Source organism: Homalodisca vitripennis, chromosome 3 (assembly GCF_021130785.1).
Source record: "Homalodisca vitripennis isolate AUS2020 chromosome 3, UT_GWSS_2.1, whole genome shotgun sequence".
In the NCBI taxonomy this organism is placed as follows: Eukaryota; Metazoa; Arthropoda; class Insecta; order Hemiptera; family Cicadellidae; genus Homalodisca; species Homalodisca vitripennis.
The window spans coordinates 30,716,041-30,726,540 of record NC_060209.1 but is presented as its reverse complement, the minus strand read 5'-3'; the positions used below and the strand labels follow the sequence as shown (position 1 = coordinate 30,726,540).

The 10,500-nt window shown below is 33.9% G+C and overlaps 1 non-coding gene across 1 annotated transcript; it reads right to left on the bottom strand.

The window, feature by feature from the left end:
- Window positions 1-2,006: 2,006 nt before the first annotated feature.
- Trnav-aac lies at window positions 2,007-2,079 on the bottom strand. Its single transcript has one exon. It is a non-coding gene; the product is annotated as a tRNA-Val (tRNA).
- Between the last annotated feature and the right edge of the window lie 8,421 nt (window positions 2,080-10,500).

Sequence of the window (10,500 nt, the reverse complement as noted above, 5' to 3'; positions counted from 1 at the left end):
TCACGTAGCAAATGATAAATAAATCCCTTAATGAGCGATTAACAACAAGACGAAAGTTCCTAATTAAGTATAGCTTTGTGATGAAGCTAATGTTAAATACAATAATATATAAAAATGAAACGTAGCGCTCTTAACTATTATTTATACAAATACATGCCGATTTATCAAAATAAAATGATAAAATGATGATTTAAAAATTTATCTTTTTAAAAAGAAAGGAACAAAAACAAAATATAATAGTTTGAAAGAATGGAGAAATCAAAGAACATTATTGAAACAAAAACTAATACACAAAAAAGCTAAAATTTACTGTTTAATTATTAATTAACTGTTATGTTTATAACTACGGTATAAGAGAAGATTTATAAGTGCTTATACATACACAGTGGTGTTTTTCTAAGCAGCAGCTCCATCAGCAGAGCTGGCACTAATATCATTGACTTAGATATTCAATAAGCGAGCTGCAATTGAGTTAGGAGTTGGCAAGCTTGTATCCATTCATTATATTACAGTACCACTCGGATATCTGATCAACCCCTTCCCCTACCTTCACACAAGTCTGAGCAGTTCCTGAGGAACAGGCAAAATAGACACGAGCACTTTGTCTGTAATCAGTGCAGGTGTCATTTTCATAATTAATGTATAAATAGGGTGGATACAATATGTTTTTTTTTACCTGTTTAAGATACCTGTGGATACTCTGGTAATGCCTATTTCTTAGAGAAAAGTTTTTGACTATTGATTCGTTTACATTTTACTGTGGGTAGGGTAAGCGTATAAACTAATAACTTATTACATAAACCTCGTAATACTTTACTTTAAAATAAAATAGTCAGCGAGTCTACAAAATATTATGAATTTGTTATAAAAAAAACAATAGAATATAAACAATTTTGTATGAACAGAAGAAAATTATTCATTAGTTGCAGATAAGTAATTATCAAAGTTGTTTCAAAACGCTAATTAAAAAATACACCTTTATTTTAAAGAAGAATTTATACGGACTAACTAGTCTAGGAAATTTCCTTTTGGCACATAATTATTTTCTTTTTATATAGAGAATAATTAAGACTTAATTAATTTTTCAAAAATAGGTTTTCACATACATTGCCTGTAAAACAATGAGCTCTAAAACATTACATAAGTTCGTTTAAAAAATACGAGAATAAAATGCTATATACAGTATTCTACATGTATTTGTCTATTAGCACTGTAAAGTATAGGCAATTTTTTGTTTTGTAGTATTTTTGTCAACGGTCGCTTGGTTGGCAGTTCCACAACGAAGTCAGTAATCAGGTACAGTCAGAGCGCTCTACCAGCAACGAAACCAACTACTAGTATATACCTGCAAATTACAGACCACTCATCTTCGGTCTTGTTTAATAATATATCCCTTGTACAAATTATTTTTGTTATCAGGGTTCCTACCAACGTATATACTTATTGTATATATTTATAGTTAGAATAGTTATTATAGCACAGAAAAATGTAAATACTAAAGTATATATGAACCGCATTAAAAATTGTGAGCCATAACTTCCTTTTGCGATGTAAATATATTCAACAATAAATTACAACTAAAATGTTTACATGAAAATAACTTAAAATATGATAATTAAATTGAAACATTATTACGACTGCTTGAATTTTAATACTGTACCGTTTATTTTTGCACTTTCATACTCGTTACATTCATACAAAAAAGTCAAAATGTGTGAATACATAAAACATATAATATATTTTTAACATAAAACCAGAGAGCATCTGAATGGTTACCGTATGTACATATGTAAATTGGTCTGAAAATTCTTAATTTAATTTATTTCTATTACTTATATTGTATTGAAAATATTGTATCACCATTTTGTGATGGTCTTGAAATAAATAAAACTATACATATTTATTTCAAAGTATTTTCTTTAAAACAATTATAATTAAAAGATTTTAATTTGAACTAGCTTCTTGTACATAATACACCAACCAAGGATATTAAGCAAAAAGTTCAATGTTTCCGCCCAGGATCGAACTGGGGACCTTCTGCGTGTTAGGCAGACGTGATAACCGCTACACCACGGAAACGACGAAAGACTCATGTAATCTTAACACATATGGACTCACATTCTCTCTTCTGGCATTTAGTACTTGGGATATGTGATGGATAATTTATTTACTAGAACACATTTTATACAAACAAATCTTTACTACACGAACTTGGTGTATGACGACCATTACCAAAAATTGGTTGGTTTAAAACAATCCACAAAGTTTGCTTTAGGAACGGATACGTTATTATTATACAACACACATTTTACACGTATGTTGCTTTTAGTGATCGCTTAACATCAGGCGTGAATCTGAATATATGTGAAAACTAATTACTTCATTGCAAACGTCTCCGTGCTCTTCATTAGGTTTAGGAATGATTCCAGAAACCTTTTCAGATAGATGGACATTGTTGTAAGGTTACATCTGAGAAATAATGTAGTATCGAAGGAGTTTGTGCCATTCGAGCAATATTTAGAGTAGGCTTATGTATTAAAATATAAAAAGCTGTTTTAGACCTTACCCAAATTATAAGATATTGGATGGTTATATAGTTACCCGAATGAAAACAAGGGCACTTTGGTCCGAGGTCACTCTGTCCCTATCTATTACTTGTTATTACGCGATATGAGCAGGTTTAGGTTAGGTTATCATATACCGGGTGTCTTCAAAGTGCCCTTCCGCCCTATTAACTTTCTTATGAATAGAGATCGAGTAATTTACTTTGGTGAATCTTTGTATAACTAACTAAGGAGTTTTTGATGTATGAAACTTTTTGACCCCTCCCCCAAGTGTCGTTTTTTGGGGCAAGTCAAAATTTTTTACACGAACCCCTAGCAAGTGACATATCATTTTAAAGGTAAAGAGAAGAAAAATGGAGAAAAGAAGAAGTCTGTAATTTTACCCTGTCCAATTTGATGGCTATTAAAGTTTGAATTGGTTTATAAATCCCCTATTGCTTGTGAATAATCTTGTAACAAAATTAAATTGTAAAAGTCTTGAAATCTCACCTCAATTTCACTCAGATGAGGTGCTCGAATGACTACCATGTACTTTTTGAAAAAATAAAGGCTAGATTCAAAACTGCACCTCACATTTCCACGCTCATGCCCCTCTGAAAGGTTCTTGACCCGTTTCAATGCTGAGAACGATCTTTCAGCAGCACATTGTAATACTGAATTATTTAAATAATAATAATTGTTTGCTAAAAAGGTGAAAATTTGAGGGGTCCGGACCCCTTGGATCCCTAGCTGGCTACGCCCTTGCCTACTATACAGCCTAATAACAAATTGTAAATAGGGACAGAGTAGCCTACGGATAAGTACCAAAACAAATTTAAATTTAGTATGCGTTATTCATGGTCCAAAATGAGTTACAGGCTCAATTTACAAAAAACCTTCATCCACAATTTTAAACCTAATATTTTAAATAGTTTAAACAACTTGATGTTTTTTTTAGGTGTCTCATTGCACATCTACAGGATAGAATAAACCATCGTGAGATATTTCAGTGTTGTAGGCATTGTCATTTCCTTCAGTCAAACAGTGGGTTTTACAAGTAAGGTACAGAATAGTAGCACATTGTACGGTCTTTGAAGTATACTGATTCTTGATTTACGCAGGTATAGAGCTTTCAAATCCAAAAGCCACGAGCAGGCGTCTAATATACAATTTCCTTTGGCTTGTGAAAGGGCGTAAGTCGGAGACCAATGACGTGGAAGAGCAATAATGGGTTATAAATATCGCCCAACAATACCCAGTACCTCGCACCAACAATGGCGCTGGAGGGTTGTCAAGACCAGTTTGCGGAGTGCGGAGGGAGGGGAGGGGCTCAGCAGACCTTTGTCTAAGAAGTGAACAACAATCCCTTCGAGTGCTTCTCTAACTCGGTAAGCCTCCTAATAGACGCAATTTATCATTACGTGTTATTAATTAACTCCAAACAATGTTTAAATCAATGCAATTAAAGTCAGGAAAGACTGCTTGATTATTTTTTTTTTATTTGTATTTCAGTGTTCGCAAAGTTTTTGTTATTTTGTCCGCATTGATTCACTCAACTGTCAAGAATTTTGACATGATTGTTTCTTGTACGTGGGTAATCGAATTTAAATAATGAGCACTCTTACCCATTCCACCTTGGAAATTTTTGCTGTATTTGCTAGTAGGCTAAATATTTTCATTACAACGACTGATTTAATTTTTGTTTATTTAGATAATCCGTGAATACGTTTAAGATAGATAAGAGCTTATGGACCCAGTAGAAATTACCTGAATAAATATATTACTACGTAAATACATTACTTTTAGTCTATATACGACGTTTGTTAAAAATAATAGGAATTAGGTGAAAAGTCCGATTGTCAAAATTTTGTTATGTTGGTACTCATGCTTCTGAAGTATAATAACATTTTCAGCTGTATTCATCGTTTACTTTTTCAGAAGGAGCTGATAAGATTAGACGTGCTTTATTAACTCATAAACTTTCGTTTGTTAAAAATATGGATACAAAAATTTGTATCTAATTTTGTGTGAAAAATGGAAAGAATGTGGGAAATGTTAACAAAGGTTTATGGTGAGTCTGCAATGAGTAAAGCAAGGGTTTACGAGTGGTATAACGATTCAAGATGGCCGTGAAGTCATTGATGATGATGAACATGACGAATTGACGAACACTGAAGCATATTAACAAGAGATGAAAACATGAAAAAGTAGAAGAAATGGTTATGAGCAATCGTCGCGTCGTATTACAATCAGAGAAGTTGCTGATGATTTTGGCATATTAATTGTCAAGTGCAATGAAATGTTTTAAATTTTTTGAGGTATATTGAGGTATGTGGCAGCAAAATTTGTTCCGACATAGTTGCATTCTGAACAAAAACAGCGGCAAATGGAATCGTAGCTAAAGCTCAATCATCCCAGAGGAGGCATTCTGGATCGCGAAATACGAAAACAAGTGCAGTCAAACGTGAAGGATATGCTCACTGTGTTCCTAGATCGCAATGGGATAGTGCATCATGAATTCTTGCCACAAGACGAAACGGTTTGCGTGAAGTAGTTCAAAAAATAACGTCCGGAATAGTGGCAAAAATGCATGTCTTTTGCACCACAAAAATGCTCACACTTCATTGCTAGTTCGTAAATTTTTTGCCAAAAACAGTACTATAACGATGTCCCAGCCTTCATATTCTCCAGATATGACTCCGTGTGACTTTGTTTATTTCCAAACTTAAAGAGAGCCTTTAAAGGCCGTCGTTATACAAGCATAAAAGTGCATCGCTGAAAGAGCTAAAGTCTATCTCAAAGATCGAGTTTGAGGAGTGTTTCGTGGTTTGGAAAGAAGCGCTGGCACAAGTGCATAATGTGTACGTAAAGGGGACAATTTTGAAAGTGATAACAAATTAATACGTTTTTTTAAAGAAACGAAAATTTCCGTTACTTTTTGAAAATGCCTTCTATTTAGACGTTTTCGGTACTGCTTTTTTTATATATTCAATTATGCATTCTGGGACAATCTGGCAGTGATAATTGCTGTCCAGAGAGCTATTTATATCCTTCTTTTCTCAGCAAGTAATCTGACGATAGATGTACCTATTAAAATGTAATAATACTGCACTATAAAATTTATTATTTATATTACTAGAGTCAAAAGTTTCAATAGTGATTGAAAATAATAGTCACTGTGAGTCTGGATTTCAAATTTAATGCGAAAAAAGAAAGAAAAAATCTGAGCAAGTCTTCAGCAGTTTAGTTAGTTACAAATATGCAAGACATATTTGATTTTTATATCTTTTCATCCAAACCTAACAAAACCAACAAAACGTTTGCCCCGAATAAGTTTATTTTTGTGTTGGGTTTTAATTTTAATAGCCTCCTATTAAAAATAATATTCATGTAGAACTGAAAAATATAATTTTTCTTTTAAAACTTATGATTTTAAGTTGGAAACTCTAAACTTACACTCACAGATTAAAGTAGCGGGAAAGAACAAACTGTTATGTTCTTAGAAACCATTTTGCTTATCTTTACGGTCTCAACCCGTTTCTGGGAATTTCCAAATCACCTCGCACAAACGAATCAATTCTATGTAATCAGGGACATTTTAAAGCAGTAAGAGAATTTACCAGCTATTATTTCCATGGCGACATTTCAAGGACATCAAAAGGTACTCTTGACTAGGACAATTGAAAGAAATTTGGGAAAGACAGATGGAAACTGTTATCAGTAAGACTACAAATAGGATTTACAGTAGTTTACACTGGGTGGCGGCTGGGTAAACGGACAGATCTGTTTTGGGGTCTAAGTGTCTCTGACGTTGAAACAATGCAAAGAGACGTTTTTGGGTGTCTTCAGACGGACGTGGACTCCAGATTCCAGGAATCAAGACAGTGACAGTGACAAATTTCAAAAGCTGCAGTAGGCCAGAACGTGAAATGGAGCTAAACTCAACATTCACAGTAATAAATAATACTACAAATAAATAAAATCCATTGGTTTTATAAAATTTTACAACAAACTATAAATTCGGAACTTTACATTATTGTTTATGCTTATTGCATTTACGTAGTTAACATTTTTAAACTTAATCGCCATTTTCAAATATGACGGCTGACATAGAAATTTATAATAGAAAACCCTTGTTTTTTCTGACGGAATTTGGATTTTACATAGAACTTTAAGACTTTTTTACTCTTGGTGTTATTTTTGTACAATGAAACGATTAGCCGCTAGGAGCGCAGACAATTCAAGAAACTCCTTGTTCAACAACTATTAAAGAGGCACCAGTTGCAAACAATACAATTTTATTAAGAGTGCAATATGTTTCAAATGAAATGTTAAAAAGCTGTTACAATTTCACAGATACTTAACTTTTTGGGCTAGATTCCAAAAATAGCAAGTAAGGAAATGTTTTTGTTGGGAAACACAGGGCTCTAGACATAGATACATGCAATGATGGAATTTCCTACATACGAGGAAACTTTGCAAACAAATATAAATTCTAAATTACAGCAGGTACAACATCCGGATGACTGAGATCACATGCTGTGATGACTACAGACGAGCCGGGAGGCTCAGAGCTGGTATCACAGTAACGGAAGTAACACTGTCACGTAGGACACTACACGTTACATCACGTAACCGTTGGCACGTGCCCTGTAGCGTAGACGTGACAATTACCTGTCGGTCATATCATTATCTCTGTCGGGTTTGTCAAGTGTCTCTCTAATTGAATGGTCAGATCTTCCTTGGGTCAAAAAGACATCAAATTAAAGCAAGTGGGCATTGAACTTATTATCCAGAACTGACGTCATATCCATGTTCTATGGTGATTTGTAAAGCTTATCGATGTTGGTCGCGTCCAACATCAAGCGTCTCTCTAATTGAATGGTCAGATCTTCCTTGGGTCAAAAAGACATCAAAATAAAGCAAGTGGACGTTGAACTTACTGTCCTTGACTGACGTCATATCCATGTTCTATGATGATTTGTAAAGCTTATCAATGTCGCTCGTGTCCAACATCCGAGATTTGTCACGGGCGTATCTTATCAACACGGGATCACCAGGGTTAGACCACGGCCAGCTGGGCACGAGCATATGGTGAAGGGCGAGCCAAAGTCCTGGTGACCTTCCCAGTCCTTTTTCGGTGTTTCGCACATCCGTGACTGCCGATGGTCGTGATGGGGGTGGACCATGACCTTGGGGCGGCACGAGCGTGTGAGGAAGCACGATTCCATCGTTAAAGCATTGGCATTGTATATACAGGGTGTCCCACGAGCAACCAGACAAACTTCTCAGGTGGTTTCCTCGCATCAGAATAGTGAAAAAAGTTCATATAACATATGTCCGAAAACGCTTGGTTAGCGAGCTACGGCTATGGAAAGATTTTCGATCGATTTTCTAGGAAATGACGGAAATAAAGCGAAACTGATGTTTATAGGGCGTAAAGATAGTTGTTCAATTTATTGGGTTTTAAGAAAAATGAACTGAAAAGTTGAATAAAATACGTTCCCACACCTGTTAGACCTCCCGTTTCTAAAATATCGGAAAAAATATGCAAAATTCGGTTTCGAAAAACATGCTTTGTTTCGATTTGAAGTACTTTAACTTCATAAAATGGGTAATAAAATAAACACGCAAACCTTTTTAATCAAAACCCTAAAGAATAAATTCCGAAGAGAATAATGTAAAATAGGTTAATAATTAACAAACAAAAAAAAAAAAAAAAAAACAATGTTTAATTGAATCAACATACACGAAAAACAAGACAGAAAAAGGAATATATGTTTATCAAAATAAACGTTCTTCGTAAAAACAAAAATAATAATTGCTGATCGTTGCTAACCTTTTATTTCAATTTCCATATCTTATAAATGGTGTTCAAAATAATTTTCCTTCATAATTTATACATAATCTAGCGCGTTTAACGAAATAACATGTAGCTTTTCTGTTACTATCTCGGTCGTTCTTAAAATTCAGTTTAATAAATTCTTCTTTGGAATTAACTGGTTCTGCGTATACAAGTTACTTTAAATGACCCCAAATGTAGTAATCCAAGTGATTTAAATCAGGGGGACCTAGGAGGCAAATTCATTTTTTCTACCTCGCCCAATCTATCTTCCTGGAAAACTTATCTGCAAGTGCTCTCTCTAACATAAGAGAGGAAACCACCTGAGAAGTGTGTCGGGTTACTCGTGGGACACCCTGTAGATAAAGGTTTTTATATACTCTCTGACCATTACACTCAAATTTTAAACTCGAAAAAGTTCTCCACGAATTAAGTCACGTAATGAAAGCCCTCAAACACTGGAATAGTTTTTTTTTGTGGAGCTTCTCATATTAAGGCCAAACATACCGCAGCGCGGATGTGACGCACAGATGACAAGAGATAAATACAGGAGATAGAAAACATCATTATGATCGAATTATTTCACCAATTTTAAAATTCGAGATTTCAATATTCATAAGAATGTGTTGCACTCAAAATCACCTGCAAATGTTAATTTTCAAAATTTAAATATAAATCCATACTGTAGTTTTCTTTGAGATTTGTTTTTGACGATGGAAGGATTGTGAAGGAAACAGGATTTTCCGGAAATTTGCCATCGTTCACTGATACAAAAAATTAGTAACACTACCTTCTTCAGGTAAATAACTAACCTAATACATAATTACATACTAGATTAAAATAAACAAATCATACCAGAGTGTTGTGACGCGTAAGTCAGGACCTACAACTGATTGGTCGGCGAATACAGACCTATTGTGACCCGTTTTGATAATTGTTTTTATAATTGGTGTTGTGTTTATTTTGTATTAAGTGCATGTTTTAGAGTTAGTGAAGTTGACTAACAGCATGGTGATTGTGATTCCTGACTTACGCGTCTGGTATGATTTGTTTATTTTAACCTAGTGTTAATAATATGTCAGGTTAGTTATTTACCTGAAGAAGAGACCAGATTGCAGATCTTGAAACGTAGTGTGTTACTGTTTTTTTTTTTGTATCACTGAACAATAGCAAATGTCCGGAAAATCCCGTTTCCTTTACAGTAATTTTGTTCTAATAAATAAAAACTTCTGCTTCTATAAATAAAATTCTACGATTATGTATTTTCTATAATTTCAGTTTTCAAAAATACAATGTGACAAAATGTAAGGTAAAAGACTGTAAAATAAATTAGCTTCATTTTGGTGATACTCCATTGTAAGCCATTGTGAAACCAGTCCTGGCACTTTTAGGCTTAATAAATTAGTGGATGGCCTTATAATTTGTACATTTAATCTCCAAGAGGTTTTTGTAACCTTGAGATCCAGAAACTAAATCAATGTTATCTTGAAGTGACTATAAATTAGTCTTCCTACGTATTCTTAGCATTCATCAAAGTTGAATTTGTAAGTCGAGTTTTCAAGGAAATCCAACCAAAGTGGAGCATAGTTTTGTGTCTTGCTATGGTAATACAAACTAATCTTTCAAAATTAAAATCTCGCTTACATAACTATATAGTACGGACGTTTTCAAAACGTCTATGGGTTGTATTTAATAATACAGTTAATAAAAGCAAACGACGTATTTTGAGAATGCACATTTTGGATAATGGTACTGGAAACAACTACATTAAATTCACAAAATCTTCAAATTTTTGCCACATGGTCTAATGAAACAATAATCTCCATTTTCAAAACACCAACCAAGACGATACGGGATGCAGATTATAGAAATATTTTTATTAGATTAGATTATCTAGATTATATACACTTGTCGTTCAGACACTATTACTGATATCACGATATACGTCTCATATTTCCGTGAACACCCTGGCAGAACTTCCAAAGTGCTGAAGTACAAAGATGGCGATTGCTTCCAGTGACCATAATTATTAAGATCAAGAATGCACAAACGTAACTCAAATATAAGTAACGGTGTGCAAAAGTCCATGTGCTGCTTTGCAATGTTTTACAGACC